Genomic DNA, 24,439 nt, shown 5'->3' with positions numbered 1-24,439 from the left:
GCAGTGAGCTGAGAAGAGGTGCCCAGGACACTCAAGTGAGATCTCTCTCTCTCTCTCTCTCTCTCTCTCTCTCTCTCTCTCTCTCTCTCATCTTTGTGGTTTAAATGTGGTGAGAAATCTCACAGTACGGTGGCGAATCTTCTGTGCTCATCTGCCCATCTGTCCCCCAACAAAACCAATCTAAAAATTAACAAAGAATTTTGCCAGTCAAGATGGTCTACTTTCAGTTGCACAACTCTTGGTTCTGCAAGACTTGGGACTGTTTGGAACACAACCATGAAAAGTGCACTGGGAGTGCATGGACTCCTGCTTTAAAAATAAAAACGCTTTGTGCGTCCACATCTAATCTTGCCCCTTTCTAAAATTTATTTATTGGTGTGAGTTTTTCTTGTTGTAAATCTACCAAAGAATAGAATAAAACAAAATTGGAATTAAGGGGTTTTCTTAGGACAGTGGAGGGTGTTCATGCTGTGCGGTGGTACTTTAGTTCTCGAACACAATCCATTCCAGAAGTCTATTCGATTCCCAAAACTGTTTGAAAACCAAGGTGTGGCTTCCAATTGGCTGCAGGAGCTTCCTGCACTCAATTGGAAGCCACGTCGGATGTTTGGCTTCCAAAAAACGTCCAAAAACTGGAACACTTACTTCTAGGTTTTCGGCGTCTGGGAACCAATTTGTTCGCCAGCTAAGCCGTTCGAGAATGAATGTTCGACTGTATTCTGTTGGTGTAGTGTGAGTGGAAATGCTTTGCTATGGGGCAAGGAATAGGGTCAGTTGGAGGGCGGACTGGGAATTGTTCCTATTTTCATCTGACGAATGTTCAAGGGTATGAATTCAGTTCTGCGGTGTGCTTAAGGCAACAACTTCCATCAGTGGGTGGCTTGCACCACACACATCTAAACAATCCGGTACTTTGCAGTGTGTTAAGTGTCCCTCATTCAAATTCCCACCACTGCTGCAGGTGGCTTTAAAGAAACCACTCCCTCTCAACCCACAGCAGATGCAATTACTACATGTGTCACTTTTCCAGTGCATAGAACGTAAAGCAGGAAGAGGAAAGAAAACCTTCGTTTAAGCCCAAGAACCCTCCCTATTAAACACAAGTGGTCTTCCAACCATAATAAGCTCGCGGGCGCCACCCCAAGAGCAGCACTTGAGAAAATATACTGGTGAGGTGTGCCGTGCCAATTAAATCTCCCTGGCAGGCTAGGCAAACTTCCTAAAAATAACCCCTGTTAATTCATCAGGAGAGATTATCTTGTTAAAATTTGCTCACACCTTGTTCTAACACATTTGCACCCGCGAAATCCAAAGTAGTGATGTTGCAGGGAGAAACCAAGGACACTTCCTTATGTCATAGGAAAATCTTTGGTGACTGGTTTCAGGCTGAATAATAATAGCAATATACAATAATTAAATGCTATTGATCCTCCCTCTCTGTGGTCTCCTCTACTATCAAAATGAGGTAGGCCTCTCTCTGTTCTCAAGGTGTTTCCTTTTTTTCTGTAAAACTATCTATTACCACTAGCAGTGACAGCAATGATATGGGGTAGGTTTTTTTGTGGGGGCATGTTTCACTTGCAAATTATGTTACTTTGCTTGGGGGGGTATCAGTTTTCCCCAGACAATTATCTGATGCCCTAGAGCAGACTTCCTCAAACTCGGCCCTCCAGATGTTTTTGAGACTACAATTCCCATCATCCCTGACCACTGGTCCTGCTAGCTAGGGGTCATGGGAGTTGTAGGCCAAAAACACCTGGAGGGCCAAGTTGGAGGAAGCCTGCCCTAGAGAGTGATCTCATTTAGCACATTTATTTGACTTTTATTTAGCTAACAAAGCTAAAAACTTTGAAACTGCCAAGCTTGTGTAATATTGTATTTGCAGTTGGCATCAATTCATTGTTACGAATGAATTTATGAAATGGAAGGTTTTTTCCATGGGAAAATAAGGCATTGGAAAGTTTCCCAGAAAATTTTCCGCCCCACATCACTGAGTGATAGTACACAGCACACCCAAACACACACACACACACAAGAGAGAGAGAGAGAGAGAGAGAGAGAGAGAGAGAGAGAGAGAGAGAGAGAGAGAGAGTTGTAGTACCTTGAAAATGAAACCATGGGCCAAAGCCCAGCTATCTATAAAATACCACATGAATCTGTGCTTTGACTATAATAGACTTACTCTTCTGGAATTCTGCTACCAACAGATATAGCAGTTCTTCCCCCCTACAACATTAACACAACAACAGTGATAACTGAGAATGGGGAAAAAACCCACAAATGCATTCCAACATATAGTCACAGAAGTAAAGGATGTATAGAAAGCAATGGTAGCCTCAGATATTAGGGGTCCTTGGGTAAGATGTCCTTCAGCGGACCCCCTTCCTAATCACCCTGGCCCATTTGCCGGCCTTCTTTGGGCATTCTGTTTGTGTGGAGAGATGGTGGGAGGGAGGACCTGTCAATTTCAGTTTTTCAAATATTAAGTTCGGTTCTCCACATTTCCACATCAGTTCACTATTCTTTTAAAAGCCGTCATGAATATTCACCAGCATTTTTGTGTGGATTTCTCCCATTTGCATGATTGTATGCAATTTTGTCCAATAAGCATATTTTTACGAGGTAAATTACTCTAAAAGAATGCATCTGTTTCTTTTAAAACTCATATATACATTTTTTTAAAAGCACAGTTTACCTCATCATATGCCTTTTTGTACACATTATTCGGCTGGAGAACTGCGCTGCAAAATTCGGAGAAGCGTGAATGTCAAAAGGATGGCTGTGTTTCCCTTCTCATATTATTTCAGAAAAGTGCATATTAGGTAGGTTCACCTTTAAATGTGAACTGAATTGAATTTATCTACCCATTCCTCCTTGCATGGAAAACCAGCGAAGGAATTTGGTGGGCAAATTCAAGCATGCTAAGCTCTGCCCTGTCACCGCTTCCATCACCTTCCATGAGTGGAAGGGCAAAGCTCTGGTGCAGGGAGCTTCCTGTACCTGGAAGCCATGATAGTCAGAGTGTAATTCTCAGCTTTCCCACTCACCCCCCTCCAAGCTTGTTCTTTGCTTCAGTTTGTTTTTAAACTGAACGTTAAATTTTCCATCGTCCTAATTAGCTGCTGGTGTAAAGATGGGGGCGATGAAGGATTTTTAAAGATGCTGATGTTTATTATTATTTGCTTAGTGGGCCTATTTACAGGTGGATTAATTTGCCTGGTGGTTTCTAAAAGAGAAGCTGTAACCAGATTATACAAGTTTCATATCATGATATATATTGCTTCTGGCATTTGGGAATTTGGGGAGGGCGTGTTCCCTAGCTGTACAGTTGAGCCATTTTGACATGGCCTCTTATAGGGACAAAGCAATTAACTTTCTTTTCACTTTTCTTTCTGTTACTGATAGTTGGAAGTTAGGTCCAGATAAGCCTCAGAAGATACCCAACTCCAATAAAGTTCTTGTTGATAATTGGTCCCAGAAGCAGCATTATTATCCTTACACAATAAGGATGTGAGCTACCAAGCCCAATTCAAAGTTTTGCTGTTAGAATACAGAGCCCTAAACCAAAGACTGAGAAACTCAGGCTGAGGCCGGATTTAGGTTTGATGAGGCCCTAAGCTACTGAAGGTAATGGGGCCCTTTATATGTCCAACTGTCTTTTGTCGACAACAAATTGTCACTGTTTTCTGTGTTGAATATATGCTATGTGGTAATTATGGACCTAATAGGTCCATACACAACACAAAACACTGTTACTGTATGTAGGTTTTGTTTTATTTGTTTTTTATCTTATATTTTGGATATGTACATCCAGTTTTTTTGCCTTAAATTTTTTTTGAGGCCCCAAGAGAGTGGGACCCTAAGCTATAGCTTCTTTAGCTTATATGTAAATCCAGTGTAATAGTTAGCATTCTGGACTCTGAATCCAGCGATTCGAGCTCAAATCTCGGTGGAACCTGCGGATCTCCTCTTTTAGGGACGCAGGTGGTGCTGTGGGTTAAACTACAGAGCCTAGGGCTTGCCGATCAGAAGGTCGGTGGTTCGAATCCCCGCAACGGGGTGAGCTCCCGTTGCTCGGGCCCAGCTCCTGCCAACCTAGCAGTTCGAAAGCATGTCAAAATGCAAGTAGATAAATAGGTATTGCTTTGGCGGGAAGGTAAACGGCGTTTCCATGCACTGTTCTGGTTCGCCAAAAGCGGCTTAGTCCTGCTGGCCACATGACCCGGAAGCTGTACGCCGGCTCCCTCAGCCAGTAAAGCGAGATGAGTGCTGCAACCCCAGAGTCGGTCACGACTGGACCTAATGGTCAGGGGTCCCTTTACCTTTTAAATCCAGCACTGCTCAGGCCTGACAGGCAAATGTGGCCCTCTAAGACTCACTGTCTGGCCCTTGGAAACTCTCTCTAAGCCACACCTGCTTGCCAGTCACACCTGCTCTTGCCCCAGGCCAAACTCCTCACCATCCCTGCTTTGCACCCTCCTCGAGTGTTTTTGCCTGACTGAAATGTGCCCTTGAACTCCGATAATACTTCTTGCTTGCCTAGTTTCTATGATAGTCTATTGTGCAAGGCAAAATTCATAGTCAGAGCTCTGCTTCTTTTGCCACTAGCTCCACCCACCACTGGCATGTCAGCCTGTGTGGCACGATGCCAGAGGTCTGGGGCTGAACAGGGCTCTTAAGCCAAAAACAGATTTCCCACTTCTGGCCTAAATCAGTGTTTCTCAAGCTATCTGATGTGGTGGACAGGCAAGTCCAACCACCCCAATCTGCCAGGGGCCAGGACCATACTTGTGCCATATTACTGTTGTATTCATATATGCAGGCACATAAGCACATCTGTTCAGAAAAATGTTTCTCCCTCACCCCAGCTCAGTGTGTCGAAGACATGAGTATTCTTGCCACCACTGAGTTCAAAGTCTCTGCAGCAGTGACAGAACTCTGGGTCTCTCCACCCCTCCTGGCTGTCACTTCCCTTCCTGCAGCTGGAATTCCAGTGTGATTTTTCAATTATTCTGTTGTTTCTTTCTTTCCTAGAAACTCGCTGTGGACTGGCAGATGATGGCTCGTGGGCTGGCATCACTTTGCGGGCCACCATTTTGAGTAACACTGCCCTAAATGACGATGGACTCAAGTAACTGGTGTTATGTGCATTTTGATCAGCAGGACAGGTCTTCCCCGTTGTCCCACCTGCAACAGAAGCAACAAAGGTGGTGAGACCAGACAGGGAATTCTGGGTGGTGGCACCTTCCAAGTGACATTCTATCACCATCTTCAGTAGAAATATTTCAGAGTAGACGAAATATCTTTTTATTTGGCTAAGGTGTTGGTCAGATGAATTACTTTTGGGGTGTTATTTTACAGATGCTATTGCTGTTGATTTTTTTGTAGCTCAATTAGGATTCCGTGTTTTCAAAGGATGCTTTATACTTGCTTTATGATCTTTATACTTATCTCTGCTCTTAACCAACCCGTGCTCCAGAGCAGCAAGATATAAATGTCCTGTTTAAATAAAATTAAACAAGTTAAGTAGAATTTGGGAAGGCTGCCAAGTGGCCTTCACTACTTAAACCACAGACCTTAAAGCCAAAGCAGTAAATCGGGAAAGCCCCCCTGAAACCCAAAGAAACAAATGCTTTTTTGTGCTCCAAAATGCACCTTTTTCTTCAGAAGAGGAACATGGAGTTTGTACAAAGAATACTGTAGGTGTTTCCACTCCACCGATACAATGCGAAAAGAGGATTCTGCTGGTTTTTTTTTCCTCCTGCAAACAAATTTGCTGATGTGAAGAAGCCAGAGTTATTGTTTTACAAACTATGATTGAGTGTACGCTTTGAAAATATGCACAGAAATTGCACCTTGGAGCTTAGGGACAAAAGTCCTGTCTTCCTTTGTTCCTTCAGCAGGAAAGCACACAGAGATGTTTTAATTTTTATTTTTTTGGCCTTAACTGGTTCTTCCTGGAGGTAGAACTTTTCCCTGTTTCAAAAATAAATAAAGAGAAAATGCTTTCAGTGAAAACCTCCCAAACGCTGCAGCTTCACTGGAATAACCCTCATAAGATGCCACTTTGTTTTACGTCTGTAACAAGATACAGTGATAGCATAAGTGAACTTGACCTCACCCTAATCTTTGGGCTCAGACAGTGACCTCTGTTTGAAAAATCTCCCTTTCAAGTGCCAGATCGAGACCAAGACCAATCAGATAAAACAGCGTATCCTGGAGGCTTACATCTCAGCTGTCCACATATTTAACCCTGGTGACAGAAAATCAGATCCCTTCTTTGTCCGGTGGGGTTAGCGGGATCACGGTTATGACATGGATTTCTTAAGAGGCTTTTGGAGAAGGAGGCCACCAAAATAATTTCCTGGATTTTGTGCCGTTTCACACAATGTGCACCGATGGTCACACATCTACCCGCAAGTCCTCAACAGGGTTGGCTGACACACAAGTATGTTCCTAGCTTACTGAAAGCAACATGAATGGGCCACCCTGATCTGAACATCACAGCGGGATTCCCAACAGTCATGTGTCACAGAAGACACTCCTCTGTTTGGAGATACAGTCATACCTCGGGTTACAGACGCTTCAGGTTCTGCGTTTTCGGGTTACGGATGCACCGAAACCCAGAAGTACTGGAACAGGTTACTTCCAGGTCTCAGAGCTCACGCATGTTGGGATACTGCCAGGGAGATAAAGTCCATCATGGCCCCCAAGCCGGCTGCCGGACGATCCATCGATCCCTGTAGTCATGCAGTATGAGCTATTAGCGACACGAGTTTCCTGGAAATACCTTGCCACATTCCAGGGCTCAGGCACACTCTTATCAGCAGATAATGCACAGCAAAAGTCGCACCCAGGAGAGCATTATTTACAAGCTTTTATTCAGCATTGATCAGAACAAAGCAAGACATGACTGTTCTGCGTCAGTGTCTTCGACAGAGAGAGAACGAAAGCAATAGCAAACATAAACATCCTGTGAACAGGAAATACGCAGGCTGTGACACAAACATCCTGCTCCCTTTTAAGGTGGAACAGAAATATCCTAACAGTGCATGCACACAAATGCTAAATCGCACTTTGCACATGCGCAGAAGCATCAAATTGCAACCCGTGTGTGCGCAGACACTGGGCTGTGGGTTGCGAATGCTGTGGGTTGCAAACGTGCCTCCTGCACAGATCACGTTGGCAACCCGAGCGTCCACTGTATTCTCTAGTTAATGGTCTGCTTGGTCCATGTTCAGATTAAAAGCAAAGAACCACAAGAGGATGCATCGAAGCTGCCTGTCTGCAGTTAGCTGCAGAGACTGAGCAGCAACGTGGCTGTCAAGCTTCAGGGAATCAGCTTCCTCCCCCTGTGGCAGTAGATAAGCAGAAGAAAGGAAAAGGAGTCTTCTTGCCAGTTAGAAACTTTAATAATCACAGCGAGAGAACAAAGAACACATCTCCTAGAAATGGCGGGGCTCCCAATTAAGGATCACACCCCTTTCAATCCTGATTAATCTATGTCACTCCTATGTCTTGTAATCTGAGTTTGTACGCTCTGTGCTTTCTGTGTAATCAAACAACCATTGATTAATTATTCTATACTATTCTATACTGCTCACTGGAAGGACAGACCCTGAAGCTGAGGCTCCAATACTTTGGCCACCTCATGAGAAGAGAAGACTCCCTGGAAAAGACCCTGATGTTGGGAAAGATGGAGGGCACAAGGAGAAGGGGACGACAGAGGATGGGATGGTTGGACAGTGTTCTCGAAGCTACCAGCGTGAGTTTGACCCAACTGTGGGAGGCAGTGGAAGACAGGAGTGCCATTGCTCTGGTCCAGGGAGTCACGAAGAGTCGGACACGACTAAACGACTCAACAACAACAACAAAATGACTAAACAACATTCTATACTATTCTATTCAAGATAAGGTCAGAGACACATTGGAGATTAAGTAAATCCAAAATTTAGCATGAGACCAAGGTAAAGGTAAAGGGACCCCTGACCGTTAGGTCCAGTTGCGGACGACTCTGGGGTTGCGGCGCTCATCTCACTTTATTGGCCGAGGGAGCCGGCGTACAGCTTCCGGGTCATGTGGCCAGCATGACTAAGCCGCTTCTGGCGAACCAAAGCAGCGCACGGAAATGCCATTTACCTTCCTGCCAGAGCGGTACCTATTTATCTACTTGCACTTTGATGTGCTTTCGAATTGCTAGGTTGGCAGGAGCAGGGACTGAGCAATGGGAGCTCACGCCGTCGCGGGGATTCGAACTGCTGACCTTGTTTGACTGTGTAATCAAACAACCATTGATTAATTATTCTATACAGCCCAAGATAAGGTTAGAGACACATTGGAGATTAAGTAAATGCAAAATTAAGCATGAGACTAAATCACAGGCTAAAGAAACAGTCCTCCTTTTTTTAAGAAACTTTTTTTTTAAAGGCACACACAGAAAACATCTGTGTCTTATAAGTGGTCTAATTCAGCAATATTTCACAAGTCCCACCTGTGTTATATTTCCCTGGTCTCTGCCCATCCGTTCCCTGTCACCAGCAGCAAAGTGAATAAAAAGTATAGCAGCTGGTGTCAAAGTATATGGGGGGAAAAGAGCCGTGGTTTTATTGCCATAACAATTTTCTTCAAGACGTTTTAAATGTCCATCGCAGAGAGTCCATATGTTATGTTCCTCTAAGGAGGTGCACTGTATGCCTCTATGTATTGCCAAGATAAATGTGAGGGGTTTTATAGAGTGGCAGAGAAAAGGGGCTTTGTAAAACCTTGTAATTTGAGTGCCTAATAAGCTACTCCATTGCCCCAGGACATCAATAGCTTGCAGACAATTGAGGTGGAAATTGCATTGACAAGTAAGAGGCAGAAGTATTAAAAAAAACCACATACTTTGGGGAATTGAGGATGGTATTCTTCCACAAGTACTGGGCATGGTGAAAGTCAAGGCATGGTACACAACATGTAGGCAATATCTGGATTGAGTGTGCAGACATCAGTGATTGTAGTTGCACATCAGAGTTACAAAAGAGCCTTTTTTTCTTTTTTAATGAGCATAAGGCATAACATAGAGTTTGGCTTTCTGCATACACTTCCTTGGCCCAGTATACCTGAAGGAGCATCTCCACCCCCATCGTTCAGCCTGGACACTGAGGTCCAGCACCGAGGGCCTTCTGGCAGTTCCCTCTCTGCGAGAAGTGAGGTTACAGGGAACCAGGTGGAGGGCATTCTCGGTAGTGGCGCCTGCCCTGTGGAATGCCCTCCCATCAAGGAAATAAACTACTATCTGACTTTTAGAAGACATCTGAAGGCAGCCCTGTATAGGGAAGTTTTTAATGTTTGATCTTTTATTGTGTTTTTAATATTCTGTTGGGAGCCGCCCATAGTGGCTGGGGAAACCCAGCCAGATGGGAAAGGTATAAATAATAAATTATTATTATTACTATTATTATTATTCTCCATTCAAGCAAGCAAAGGGCATTATTTGTCATGGTTGGACTCAGAGGAACGGTGGGAGGAGCCAGCTGTGGAACCCCCAAGGGAAGAAGGCTCAGAGTCCAGGGACTGGTAGTGAGATGGCAGTGAGTCGTCAGAGGGAGAAGACTGGGAGGAGGATGGGTCAGAAGCTGAAGAGGTCACAGGGCTTAGTGAGCTGGGAGAGACTGTGACGGAGAGAAATCCAGAATCAGACGCAGAGGCAAAAGCCAAGAAGCAGACATGAGTCAGGCTTGAGATGAAGCCAAGGTGTCTCCCCCTCCAGCAGTGACAAGCTCCTCTCACCCCTGGTCTCCGAGAACCAGAAAAGGTATGAAGAGGGAGGAGCAAAGACAGGCAAGGCGATGGAGTCTCAGAATGCTTGGGAAGGACCTGGGGATAGGTGAAGGAGGTTTTGGCAACTGTGGGAAGGGGGGAAATTCTGTCCACATAAAGGCAAGATCTACTAAAATAGGTTGGTGTGCTTACTAGTCCTGGCCTCCTGAGCAAACCTTGTTTCAGCTTCACTGATGATGTGTGATTTATTACTGACCTGCTCCTGACGCCTGCTCCTGACATTATCAGAGACCAAGGACACATTTCAGCCAGGAAGAAACACTTGGAGCGCAAAGCAAGACCAGTGAAGGGCGTGGCCCGTGGAAAGTTGGTGTGGCCTGGGAAAAATTCTGTGGGTAAGATAATGGAATCTGGAGGGCAGCATTCTACCCCCACTTACCAGGGTGGTGAAAGTTGAGCTAATTTAGATCTTGCTCATTGCTTTCAATCATGAACCTTCTTTCTCCCTATTAACATAATCTGCCAAGTATTATGGAGCATGGAATAACTTTTCCAGACATAAAACTACCATGGTTCATTGTTGCATGGTGATCTGTGGCTGTATTCATCTTTCGCCTTCAGCAGAAAGTCAAGCTGGAGTTCTCACGCATGACTCATGCTTACTTAAGGTATGCCCTCCATATGTCTCAGAAGAAACATTTGCTTGGGGAACGGCACTACCTGGTGCTTAAAAGGGAGCCCTTCTTCTTCCTGCCATTAGCACTGTGAACTATTTATGCCACAAAGCAAAAAAAAAAAAAAAAAAAAAAAAAAAAAAAAGGCAGAAAAGTTTAAGCTTTGCAGCTTTGAAATTGAAACCTCAAGCAGATGTCAGCTTGCTGACCCAACACCCCACCTAATGCTTTATTTTGGCTTCCTGCTTATCCTGTCGCCTGTTTTTCTCATTAAGGAGCCTCTCTGGTGAACCGCAGAATCCAAACGCAGACAATCTGCAACATGAGGGTCATCATCCTTTAACAAATTGATCCTTGATGCTCTCTGGCTCATTCTTAGAGCAGAGAAACGTGGGAAAGACACCATTTCGGAAGGTTAGGAATATGTGAGGCTCAGACCATCCAACATTTTCTTACCTGAAATCTTGACACGTGATGCTCCCGGGTGGGTCATGTGACCCGTGCCACACTCTTACCCCAAAAAATGTGGGGTGAGAGGAGCGCAGGGTGAAAGAGTGGGACAAGAGCACGGCGTTGGCACTCTGGGTTCATCATAGTGTTGTATCAGAGTGCTGGACCTTCGACACTCTGCCACGACTCTCCTCATGAGTGCCAGAGTGGGAGTCTTTTGGTCCACTGCTCTGGTGCAAGGACTTGCATCAGAGCACTGGACCAAAAAAAGGGGACACCTGGAAATCAAACAGAAGCTGGGATTGGGTTCTGTGATTCCAGGATATCCCGCTTAAAATGGGGCAGTTGATGGGTATGTGTTTCTTCCTCAGAAGCAGTGTTTCCCAAACTTGGGTCTACATCTGTTTTTGGACTACAGTTTCCATAATCTCTGACCACTGGTCTTGTTAGGTATGATGGGAGTTGTAGTCCAAAAACAGCTGGAGACCTAAGATGCTGAGAAGCATCTATATCTAGCTAGCTCATTGGTTTTATATAAGACCATGCTGGACCATGCAAAGACTCATCTCGTCCAGCTTTCTGTTCTCGCAGCAACCAACTAGATGCCTCTTCTGGGAAGCCCACAAGGTGGACATGAGTTCAACAGCACTTTCCCCACCTGTGATTCTCAGCAACTGGTATTTTATTCATCCAAGAAATTGCCGCAGCTGGAAACTTCAGCCATTTCAAGGGCTGGTGATGAAACACAGAGGCAGTTTGCTGGAACATCAGACTCTGTCATCGCTTCTGTTTTACTGGTTAGTGATTCTGGGCTTGATTAAAGGTGTTGCTGGTACTTACCTTGAAAGTCTTCTGTGGTTTGGGATGGAGATGTGCATCACCAAAAGCGCAACACGAGAACACAGATTTGTAAAAAATCTGAATATGCTAATTTATTGGTAGTGATACCTAGGGATGGAAGAATCTGGTGGTTTTAGTTCATTCCATTTCTCCTCCTTCCAATTTTCAGTTCAGTTCTCCATATTACCTCAGCAATTTTCATTTTTTGGGGGAAAAATCCTCGCGAACTCTTCAGCATTTTTGTGCAAATTTCTCCTAATAAGTACAATTTTGTGTGCAGTTTTGAATAACTCAAATATTTTTGGGAACGTTTTCTCACAATATAGTGCATTTTTGTATGTTATTTTCACAGATGTATCCATATTTAAGTACCTAATATATGTGCTTTTGTCAATGCTGGTTGGTTGAAGAATTGTAATTGCAAAATTCCAATAACTCTGAATTTCAAAGGATGGCTGTGTTTCATTTCTCACATTGTGCTCTCCATGTTGTCACGTAATCCCTAGTAAGAGCACAGAAAAATACAGCCTTCACATCTCCTCTCTGGAATAATAATATTAATAAAGCCCCTGTTGATTAAGAATCTCACTTTCAGCGATGCATTCAGAGATCAACCGCGTCCACTGTTAAAATACGGCCATCAAAGTCTGAGAATTCACATATTGCTTATTTTGGAGGGCTTTGGTGTAATTGCAGAAATTTTCAGGAAACCCTACTCCGCTTTGCTATTTTTAAACTTCAGGAATGCAATAAAAGCTGCTCGCCACTTAATGGAAATAAATGATTATTGATTTTCTCACAGTTACTATGAGCCAAGTAAAACAAGCCTTAAATCAGGACTGGGAAAGCGGGACAGTATGGCAACAAAGATCCAAAGATACATAACAGTCTGGATAATGGTTTAACAACAAAGAACTAGCATATGATTGACTAGTACATTAGACCCACAGCTAGATCAAAATAAATAATGGAAGGGTTCACTGCGGCAAACAATATAGACTGCTATTATACTTCTGTATGGATACCACAAAGCAACCGCAAAAATTGTTTGCTGTCATTCTCTTTTCCCATAATGGCAACATTATTGGATCCATCAAGGGCAGAGTCTCCCCCCCTTCCCCCCAAAAAATTAGATTGCCATGCTGGAATACAGGATTACAAAAAAACCTGGTTGGTATCCAACTGAGTCCCCATCTGCACTATACATTTGAAGCAGTATCATACTGCTTCAAATAGTCATGGCTTCCCCCCAAGAATCCTGGGAACTGTAGTTTGTTAAGAGTTATTAGGAGACATCCGCTACACCATTCCCCTCACAGAACTACAACACCCAGAGCTCCCTGGGAAGGAAGGTTGACTGTTTAACCACACTGGAAATTGTATCTCTGTGAGCCAAATAGGGGTCTCCTAACGGCTCTCAGCATCCTTAACAAACAACGTCTCCCAGAATTCTTTGGGGGAAGCCATGTGACTGCTTGCGAGGGACGCGGGCGGCACTGTGGGTTAAACCACAGAGCCTAGGACTTGCTGATCAGAAGGTTGGCGGTTCGAATCCCTGCGACGGGGTGAGCTCCCGTTGCTCGGTCCCTGCTCCTGCCAACCTAGCAGTTCAAAAGCATGTCAAAGTGCAAGTAGATAAATAGGTACCACTCTGGTGGGAAGGTAAACAGTGTTTCCGTGCACTGCTCTTGTTCGCCAGAAGCAGCTTAGTCATCCTGGCCACATGACCCGGAAGCTGTACGCCGGCTCCCTCGGCCAATAAAGCGAGATGAGCGCTGCAACCCCAGAGTCAGTCACGACTGGACCTAATGGTCAGGGGTCCTTTACCTTTATGTGACTGCTTATAAAGTGATATGATTCTGCTTTAAATGTATGGTGTAGCTGAGGCCTAAACCACACACCAGTTTGAGTCCATTGAATTCAATGGATCTAGAATTTTTTTTCCCTTTTCTCATGGTGATCAGTATTGTTTTGTGTGTGTACACACACACACACACACAAATAATGAGTGGTATCCAATGTTCTTCATACTCAGAATAGACTCATGGGAATCACTGGGTGTAAGCAACTTACTGATCTCAGTGAGTCTTCTCTATAATATTGAATATCATCCCTTATCTGTATATTATTATTATTATTACTATTATTATTATTATTTACACAAAACATATTGATAACCAGGCAAAAAAGGAAATTAAAGGGCAAGGAAGGAGAGTAAGTTTTTTTAAAAAAACATTTTCAAAAAGACTGTTTAATACAGTTTAGAACAGGAAGAACAAAAATAAATTGCTTGAATTCTGTGCATGCTTTCTGAGGAGTAAGCCCTGTGGACTATACAAGAACCTGGTATTCAGAAGCAGACTACCTCTGAATATGGAGGTTTCACATAGTCACCATAACTAATAGCTGTCAATCGTTCTATCCTCCTCCATAGCTCTAGCCCTCAGCTCCAACTTGCTGCTTTTAACAGAGTGCCACTATTTTCCTCCTGCCTACACCACCCCCATCTGCTCAACCCTGCTTCATCTCCGCTAACTATCTCTGTTGAAGAAGGGGCTCATACCCACCTGCTGGCCAACACAGAGTACTTGCTTTGTTAATCTCCCATTACCTTCCTTTTGTTCTTCCTAATGGCTCTTTTCCCAGGCGATTTCCTCAACATGGGAACCTGAGCCCAACAATTAAGTGTCTGACTTACATTCTACCACTTACTTCAATTCTAACACTTACTAAATCCAGGAATTTAGGGAAACCTGGCACCTACAATTCATAACAATCCATTTCCTTGTCATGCAGAAGATCCCAGATTCTGACATCTCAAGGTAAGGCTGGGAAAATCTGAAACCCAGGGGAGTGCCTGTCACTCCATGTGGAAAATACCGTGGTAGATGGATGAACAGTCTGTCTCAGCGCAAGGCAACTTCTTTTGTTTTGAGTATCTCTCTTCAGAATGGTTCAACATGAGCATGACAGCTTGGATTTATTTATTTCTTTAAAGTGAGAGAACACAGGTAAAAACATCCCAAAACACTGGTTTTTTTTAAAAAAGAAAAGGAACAATAGTGTCTCAAACAATACACTTACATGTTGTATTTCTGTTTCTTCCTTGGAACTGAACCTCTCCTGCCATTCTAATAAGAAGCAGAATGATAACAAATTACACACACACACACACACACACACACACACACACACACACACACCACTTGCCAGATGAAAAGGATCCAAGCTCAAGTCACACTCCCAATTTTTTTTTAAAAAAAGTCATAAAAGCGCTGCATTGTTTGAAGTCGGAGACCCAGCAAGGAACGAGCTGCTTTCATATGCGATCGTTAGCCTCCTTCCTTTTCCCTTTCCAGTTGCCCTTCGGGGCGCTCCCCTTATAAAAGTGACAGGACGGGTTAGATCGGCAGCAACTTCTGATTAGCACATGGCAAGCTCTGCTTCTCATTAAGAGGGATCACTTTGCCGTGAGCCCTCGTCGTCCCAGGTAGTTCCAGCCATTTGTTTCATGAGGCTCATCTGGCAGAGAGATCCCGGTGTCTAGCTTTCCTTTCTGTTTTATGATTGCAAGGTTTTTACACACACACACACACACACACACACACACACACACACACACACACACGTACGTTGGTCCTTCTGGACCTTGGTGAAATAAGGATCCTTCAAAGCAATACTGGCCCACCCTTCAGACTGGGGTGTTGAATTTTAGGCCCCATTTAAAGCACTATCACACCACTTTAGGCAGCCTCCCTCCAAACAATCCTAGGAACTGTGGGGTTTTTAAAAGGTTCTAAGTAGTGATGTATGGAAGTGAGAGCTGGACCATAAAGAGGGCTGGCTGCCAAAGAATTGATGCTTTTGAATTCTGGTGCTGGAAGAGACTCTTGAGAGTCCCATGGACTGCAAGAAGATCAAACCTATCCATTCTGAAGGAAATCAGCCCTGAGTGCTCACTGGAAGGACAGATCCTGAAGCTGAGGCTCCAGTACTTTGGCCACCTCATGAGAAGAGAAGACTCCCTGGAAAAGACCCTGATGTTGGGAAAGATGGAGGGGACAAGGAGAGGGGGACGGCAGAGGACGAGATGGTTGGACAGTGTTCTCGAAGCTACCAGCATGAGTTTGACCAAACTGCAGGAGGCAGTGGAAGACAGGAGTGCCTGGAGTGCTCTGGTCCATGGGGTCACGAAGAGTCGGACATGACTAAACTACTAAACAACAAAGAGTTGCTAGGAGACCCCTATTCGCCTCACAGACCTACAGTTCTCCAAGGGGTTTAACAATCAAACGTTCTTCCTAGGGAACTTGGGGAATTGTAGCTCTGAGGGGAATAGGGGTTCCCAGGATTATTTGGGGGAATCCATGACTGCTTAAAGTGGCATAATACCGCTTTAAATGTATAGTGCAGATGCAGCCTTGGTGTGGAAGAGTGAAAGGGGCTATTTAGAAACCATATGGGACTTGATGTTTCTTGTATGAATGTAGCAACATGACTGTGGAGCAGTTGCCCTATGGCCAAAAGAAACCTTCCTCTTCCCTGACATAAATGCATACAAATGCTGGCATACAATATGAAATAATGTTATTATTTCCATAATTTATTTATTATGACATCCTCTCACACCCTCTTACTAATAATAATAATAATAAATTTTATTTATATCCCGCCCTCCCCAGCCGAAGCCGGGCTCAGGGCGGCTAACAACAATAAAACAGTACAAAAATACAACATAAACAACATTCTAAAATCATTCATTATAAAAATTAATTAATTCAAGCCACTGGCGACCATTGGGCCAGAGCTCTGCGAAGATTGCCGAGGGAGGGAGTCAGGCTGTGCCCTAGCCAAAGGCCTGGTGGAACAGCTCTGTCTTGCAGGCCCTGCGGAAAGATGTCAAGTCCCGCAAGGCCCTGGTCTCTTGTGACAGAGCGTTCCACCAGATCGGAGCCACAGCCGAAAAAGCCCTGGCTCTAGTTGAGGCCAGCCTAACCTCTCTGAGGCCTGGGACCTTCAAGATGTTTTTATTTGAAGACCGTAGGTTTCTCTGTGGGGCATACCAGGAGAGGCGGTCCCGTAGGTACGAGGGTCCTAGGCCGTATAGGGCTTTAAAGGTTAAAACCAGCACCTTAAACCTGATCCTGTACTCCACCGGGAGCCAGTGCAGCTGGTATAGCACCGGGTGAATGTGATCTCGCAGCGAAGACCTCGTAAGGAGTCTCGCTGCAGCATTCTGCACCCGCTGGAGTTTCTGGGTCAGTCTCAAGGGCAGCCCCACGTAGAGCGAGTTACAATAATCCAGTCTGGAGGTGACCGTCGCGTGGATCACAGTGGCTAGGTCAGGGCGAGAGAGGTAAGGAGCCAACTGCTTAGCTTGGCGGAGATGGAAAAATGCCGCCTTTGTTATAGCTGCAATCTGCGCCTCCATGGAAAGGGAGGTGTCGAAGATTACACCCAAACTCTTAACGGACGGTGCTGGCACTAATTGCGCCCCCGCAAGAGATGGGAGTTGCCCCCCCAATCCCATATCGCCCCGTCCCAGCCACAGGACCTCTGTCTTCGAAGGATTTAGCTTCAACCGGCTCCCACGTAACCATCCAGCCACAGCTTCCAAACATCTGGTCAGTGTGTCTGGGGCCGAGTCAGGATGGCCATCCATCAACAGATAGAGTTGGGTGTCATCGGCATACTGATGACAACCCAGCCCAAAACTCCGAACAAGCTGGGCGAGGGGGCGCATAAAGATGTTGAAAAGCATCGGGGAGAGTATCGCACCCTGAGGTACTCCACACACCAAGGAGTGGCGCGATGACAATTCCCCCCCAAGCGCCACCCTCTGTCCCCGACCAGAGAGAAACGAGCGCAGCCATTGAAGGACTGTGCCCTGGATCCCCACGTCGGCAAGGCGGTGGTTCAGAAGTTCGTGATCGACCATGTCGAAAGCTGCTGATAGATCTAGAAGAATCAGCAGCCCCGACCCGCCTCGATCCAGCTGTCTACGAAGGTCATCTGTTAGGGCGACCAGAGCCGTCTCGGTCCCATGACCAGCGCGGAAGCCGGACTGGAATGGATCCAGAGCCGATGTTTCATCCAGAAACCCACCAAGCTGTTCAGCAACCGCTCTCTCAATCACCTTACCCAGGAACGGAAGATTCGAAACCGGGCGGTAATTGGATAGATCTAAAGGATCTAATGATGTTTTCTTTAAGAGCGGGCGCACCACTGCCTCCTTCAGTTCCCCTGGGAATGTCCCCGTGCCAAGGGACAAATTGATGATATCCCCCAGGAGGGCCCGCACCTCGTCTGGACACGCTCTAATCAGCCAAGACGGGCAATTTGAAAAGGATTGCGCACAAATTCAAGCTTATCTTGAAATTTTCAAAAAATTAATCTCAGTCAGCGTAGGTCATTTGTTCTTTATTTTATGATTATATATTTTTTGATGTGTTAATGATTTTATTATGATTATTATTTTATGTGTTGATGGGTGAAAACAACAGTATCATCAACTTAAAGGGCAAAAAATAAAATAAAATCAGATACTGAATTCTGGCTATACTGTTGCACAGTATAATCATAAATACGCCAAGTCCTGGTTCATCTTGTAATTTCAGCTACAAGGAATCCGAATTTTCCTTCCTGGAAGATCCAAATGTAAGAACCTTGTTCAATTCGCAATTCAGTGGTACCTCGGGTTACATACGCTTCAGGTAACATACGCTTCAGGTTACAGACTCCACTAACCCAGAAATAGTACCTCAGGTTAAGAACTTTGCTTCAGGATGAGAACATAAATCGTGCTCCGGCAGTGCGGCGGCAGCAGGAGGCCCCATTAGCTAAAGTGGTGCTTCAGGTTAAGAACAGTTTCAAGTTAAGAACGGACCTCCAGAACAAATTAAGTACGTAACCCGAGGTACCACTGTATAGCCAATTACATATATATTATATATATGCATCTCTCTCTCTCTCTCTCTCTCTCTCTCTCTCTCTCTCTCTCTCTTTCTCTCTCTCTCTCTCTCTCACACACACACACAAAACAACAACACACGTACACACATCAATGGACTGGACTTCCAAATAATTCAGCTGGTCTGAACTTGGAGATGGGGACCCTTTCTTTTTCCCCACTTCCCAAAGCCCCAAAAATAGCACATGAGAAAGATTACAGCCATCTTACTACACAAACAAATGCTTTTGCCAGCAGTTTGACAAGCTTGGCAGCAGCACTAACAAGAAACACTGAATAAAACAGAAACTGAAAAGGGGGAAAGGAGGGGTGGGTGGGAGAGACGCTGATGGAAGTTTGAGGGAGCAACACCAGGTTTATTCACTTAAAATACCCCAGCCATTAGGTAATATAGCTCAGAAACACTTGCTCATTCAATAAATACATGCCTGTTTGCAAAATAAAGAAATAAATTAAAGAAAAGCAGGGAAAGTGTTCTACAGTTCACCACACTTCATTGTTTCCCTCGTTTTCTTCTGGATTTAACTTCCAGATGCAGATCACTTTTATGCTTGAAAAGGTAAGATGGAAATTTTCTCAGTTCCCAAAAATGAGGAGTAGGAAACCTCTAGGACACCCAGAAAATTTGATGGCAAATTCTTCTGGTCACACCTACTATACATCTAAAGTACAGGGCTTCCTCGAAAGAATCCTGGGAACTGCCGTTTACCCACCACAGGGCTACGACTCCCAGCACCCTTAACAAACTACAGTCCCCAAGATTTTTTTGTGGGGAGCCATATGCTTTAAATGGGTGCTACGGGTGTGCCCTGATGAGTATGAATCTAGTCAGCACAGCACCATACTGCACAAGAAGGTGATGCTTGCCAGAAGCCCAAGGGATGGAGAAGTACCAAAAAATCCTTTGGAACAAAGCCTAGGGGAAGGGGAACTGGGCATGAAGACTGATCACATTCAGTGAGTATGGGAAAGTAGAAAACTGAGAGGTGGATCTATACATGGGGGGTGTGTGTGCTATAAATAAGTCAGAAATTAAGTAAAGGTAAAGGCACCCCTGACCATTAGGTCCAGTCGTGGCCGACTCTGGGGTTGCGACGCTCATCTCGCTTTATTGGCCGAGGGAGCCGGCGTACAGCTTCCGGATCATGTGGTGAGCATGACTAAGCCGCTTCTGGCAAACCAGAGCAGTGCACGGAAACACCGTTTACCTTCCCGCCGGAGCGGTACCTATTTATCTACTTCCACTTTTATGTGCTTTCGAACTGCTTGGTTGGCAGGAGCAGGGACCAAGCTCACCCCGTCGCGGGGATTCGAACCAGCGACGTTCTGATCGGCAAGTCCTAGGCTCTGTGGTTTAACCCACAGCGCCACCCATGTCCCTCAAGTCAGAAATTAGTTATAAAAAAAACACCCTATGGAAAAACGCATATAAAAATTTCCTGCTCTCTGGCGCCATCTGGTGTTGCATGTTTATAGCGCATTGAAATCATTTCTTTACTAATGTAGCTGAGTCCTGGGATTTGGTGGTGGTCGCCATGCCCCTTTCCCAAATAATGCTCCCACAATGCCTGCACTGCACTCTTGTCAAGTGCTTTGCCCCTAAAGGGCCACTTTGAACTCACTAAAGGGTGCCCTGTGATTATGTTCCTTGCTTGCTAGATGGTGTGTGTGTTTAGAACCATCTGCCTTCAATGGCTGAAATGTAGCCTAAAGCCTGCTACAGAAAAGAAAGTGGCTTCTATGACTCCACCCACTTTTGTCTTTGGCCCCTCCCACCACTGAGGTGTGGCCCCCAGAAGGTTGCTGATGAGGAAATGTGGCCCTTGGACTCAAACCTTCTGCAAACATTATCTCTCCAGAACCAGGAGAAGGAATTAACCATGCACCAGTCTCCAGAGAGATAATGTTTGCACAAGCTTTAAATCAGAAACAAAATGACGTACTGCAGGTTTAATTTAAGAGGAAATAATTCAGAGAATGAAAACCATTTGGTATCCTTAAATAGTTTCTGGAAGGTTGTTCGTGGGGTAGAAAGATGAGGTCTATTTCTTGTCGCTAGCTTCGGATGAATCAAGGGTATATTTAGTGCGGTCATTTGCACATTGTCAAAAAGCGGAAATGCAACTGCAAAAGGGAGAACAGAACAGATTTGCATAATATCTGCCTATGCTTATGTATATGTAGAAACACACATTTAGAAACAACGGCTGTAATTTAAATAGAAATACACCTCTCCAGAATGGGGAAGACTGACTGTGTTCACACCATATGGTCATACCTTGGTTGTTCAAAGCCCTGGAACTTGTACATTTCGGCTCCTGAAGGATCAGAAACCGGAAGTGAGTGTTCCAGTTTTTGAACGATTTTTGGAAGCCGAACATCCGGCGCGGCTTCCGATTGGCTGCAGGACACTCCTGCAGCCAATTGGAAGCTGTGTCTTGGTTTTTGAACAGTTCCGGAAGTCGAACGGATTCCCGGAACGCAGTCTGTTCGACAACCAAGGTACGACTGTACATTGAAAACACTTTGATACTACTGTAACAATTATGGCTTCCTCCTAATAATCCTTTGGACTGTGGTTTGTTAAGGGTGCTAAGAGTTGTTAAGAGACCCCAAATCAATCCCTTTTCCCAGAGAATTCGGGGTGTTGTCATTCTGTTAGAGGAATAGAGGTTTATTTTTAAGACCCTTGCTGCGTTCCAAATGTAGCAATGTGTCCGTGTTCCTTGCTCCCTGACTGAAGAATGCTTGAAATATGTCTGTAAGTGCCTCTGACAACATCATTCATAACCACAGTCTTGGATTGCAGAGCTAATCTTTTAAACAAGAGGCAGGGAAAATTCATTTCCCTGATGTTGTGGGACTCCAAATCCCATCAGTCTCTGCCACCATGGCCAATGATAGGGGATGATGGGAGTTGGAGTCCAAGCTTCCATCAACATTCACAGGACTACAGCTTTCCCACTACAGTGGTACCTCGGGTTACATACGCTTCAGGTTACATACGCTTCAGGTTACAGAATCTGCTAACCCAGAAATAGTACCTTGGGTTAAAAACTTTGCTTCAGGATGAGAACAGAAATTGTGCTCCGGCGGCACAGCAGCGGGAGGCCCTATTAGCTAAAGTGGTGCTTCAGGTTAAGAACAGTTTCAGGTTAAGTACGGACCTCCGGAACGAATTAAGTACTTAACCCAAGGTACCACTGTACTGTCTTAGACATTAAGAAGGAAATAGCTCCAGGTGCACAGATTCTACTATCTGCAGAAAAAAGGGGGGGGGATATTTTGTGTGAAATGAGAAAGAAACCTATCCCAAACCAACAGCTTTCCGATTCATCGGACTCCTCTTATCTCCCTGAAAAATTATTGATGAGTAAAACAGATGCTTTTCTGGGAGCTTCATGCTGAAATATGAGATGGACTTGTGTTTGTCTGTGTGCAGCAACCATTCCTGAATTTGAAGCAATTTTTAAGGAGATGGATTTTGATAAGCTGGGCCTCCCAGCTTTGACTGGATGCTTATCAGCTATCTGTTTGCTTGAATTGGATATTAAATCTAGAAAGTGATGCTGCTGAAGAACAGAGAGCTACTGAAATATTGTACTAATATTAATGGTTGCTGTAAACAAGTCGGAGCATCGATTGCCTCTCCTTGGCCGCCACCACCAGCCTCCTCTTTTGGACTGCTTGTAGTGGCTACTGGAAAGAGGGAGAGGCTGTGGCCGTCATAGGCCAGCCCCATGTGATGCACCAGCTCTGAAGGGCAGTCCACCCTAAGCAGGAAGAAAGGGGGAGTACAGTGGTACCTCGGGTTACAGATGCTTCAGGTTACAGGCACTTCAGGTTACAGACTCCGCTAACCCAGAAATAGTACCTTGGGTTAAGAACTTTGCTTCAGGATGAGAACAGAAATTGCGCAGCAGCAGCGGGAGGCCCCATTAGCTAGACTGGTGCTTCAGGTTAAGAACAGTTTCAGGTTAAGAACGGACCTCCAGAACGAATTAAGTTATTAACCCGAGGTACCACTGTAGAGTGGATTTCAAAGAGTTCTGATTTTTTGATTTTTTTTAAAATGCTTTGTACTTCCGCGTCTAATCGTGCCCCTTTCTAAAATTCACGATTGGTGAGTGTTTTACTTTTTGTAAACCTACCAAAGAATAAAATAAAATAAAATCAGGATTAGGGTTGGTGTTGTTGTTTTTTAGGGAGGATGTATTTGCTGCGTCCTGTTGGTGACACTCGTCCTTCTTCCGATAGGAAATGCTGGAGGGATAACGACAAAAAAAAAATATGGGGGTGTCAAGAAGGTTCAGTTGTGGGGGAGTGAGAAATGTCCCTGTTTTCATCCGTTCTCTGTGGCCATCTGCGGGGCGCTTTATTTTGACATAGAAATAAGACACAACAGCACTCTTGGGCTTTAAGCAGGCCACAACGTTATTGTGTTGGAAGGTTTCAGTGTAGGCATTGGGTATGTCGCTTAAAATCAACAAACCCACCTACTGGTTGCTGATTGGTGGGCTTGAGCATTTTTACAGATTGCATCAATTCCAGGCAACCCTCCAAGCTCACCATTTAGGGGTGCTATTGCCCATCATCCCCCAAGCCAGGAGTCTGGACAAGAAGCTCCTTTTAAGGGGATACCCTGTTATCATGGTGTGGGAGGGGCCACCACCCACTTCCTTAGACTAAGGATCCAAGCCAAAGCCTTATATGCCGCTCAAACTGCCCCTTCCTTGCCCACAGTGGGGGGAGGCTTGTAAGTGCAAAACAGTCCCCTTGGCCAACTGGTTGGTTTTATAAAATGTTACGGAAAAATCTAGGTGTGAGGCTGCTCTGTCACCCAGCTCGTCGGGCAGAGCCCGCGGGTCCCTGCAGAATAAAGGAAGGAGTCCAGCCACCAACTGGAGCAAATAGCCGTAGATCAGTTTATTGCGCAACAGGTTCAAAGAGGAATTTTGAACCCTGAGGATGGGGTGACAAGGTGTTAAGTACTGAAGTTCTCACCCTGGGCCAGCAAGGGGATACTGTAGATAGTTCAGGTCCACATATGCAAATAAGGGATCAAAAGTGACGTTCAGTGATTGGATAGTTACAGAAAGTTGTTACAGTTACGTTGTACTGGAGCTCTATATAAGCAGGCTGGCTGACCCTTCAGTTCAGTTCTGTTCTGACCTGTGAATAAACAAGAGCTGCTTGGAGAATCGCTGTGTCATCTGATATGTTTACCCACAACTTAACACAAAGACTTTTAATACTTCCCCATCATATTCCAGAATACAGTTCATACAGCATCATTGCTACATCACTGACATGTCACAAAAGGGGAGGGGTTAAACTTGGCAAGCATGTCCAGACAAGTCCTTGGTACAAGATTAGCATAAGCAGACATGACAGGGCAAGACTCAGGTATAAAATTAGCATAGACAAATATGTCTTAAGTACCCACCACCCAAAAGTACAATAGAAGTTCCTTTGCATGTCTGGAGCCCGAGACAAGTCAGGTGATGAGATTTGGCTTCCCTTGGCTAACAATGAGCCCAGCAATTGTCACCTCTGGGAACTTCCTGGAGTCCTTTTTCAAGGGGAGGAAACTGGCAAAGGAGTTGATTTTATATTATTTTTAAAGCTAGGTAACTTCCCTGAGCTGTCAAGTTGAAAGGATACATTCAGGCATAATATCTGTAACATTTAACTTTAAAAATGTGCCCCCCACCCCGTAATTTCCGTAACATAAAATCACACG

General features: G+C 44.8%; 1 protein-coding gene across 2 annotated transcripts in view; it reads right to left on the bottom strand.

Annotated features, from left to right (window-relative positions):
* TMC3 (transmembrane channel like 3) overlaps window positions 1-24,439 on the bottom strand; it is a 243,750-nt gene that overhangs the window by 58,702 nt on the left and 160,609 nt on the right. Inside the window, exon 1 of one of the 2 annotated variants that reach the window (XM_081171054.1) lies at window positions 21,741-21,896. The exons of the other annotated variant lie outside the window; for it this stretch is intronic. The gene's annotated coding sequence lies outside the window, so the exon portion shown is untranslated. Of the gene's footprint in view, window positions 1-21,740; window positions 21,897-24,439 lie in introns of those variants that run through there. 2 annotated transcript variants of the gene reach the window in all.

The sequence above is a fragment of the Podarcis bocagei genome (assembly GCF_964188305.1).
Source record: "Podarcis bocagei genome assembly, chromosome: 14".
In the NCBI taxonomy this organism is placed as follows: domain Eukaryota; kingdom Metazoa; phylum Chordata; class Lepidosauria; order Squamata; family Lacertidae; genus Podarcis; species Podarcis bocagei.
This window is presented reverse-complemented; position numbering and strand designations above follow the sequence as displayed.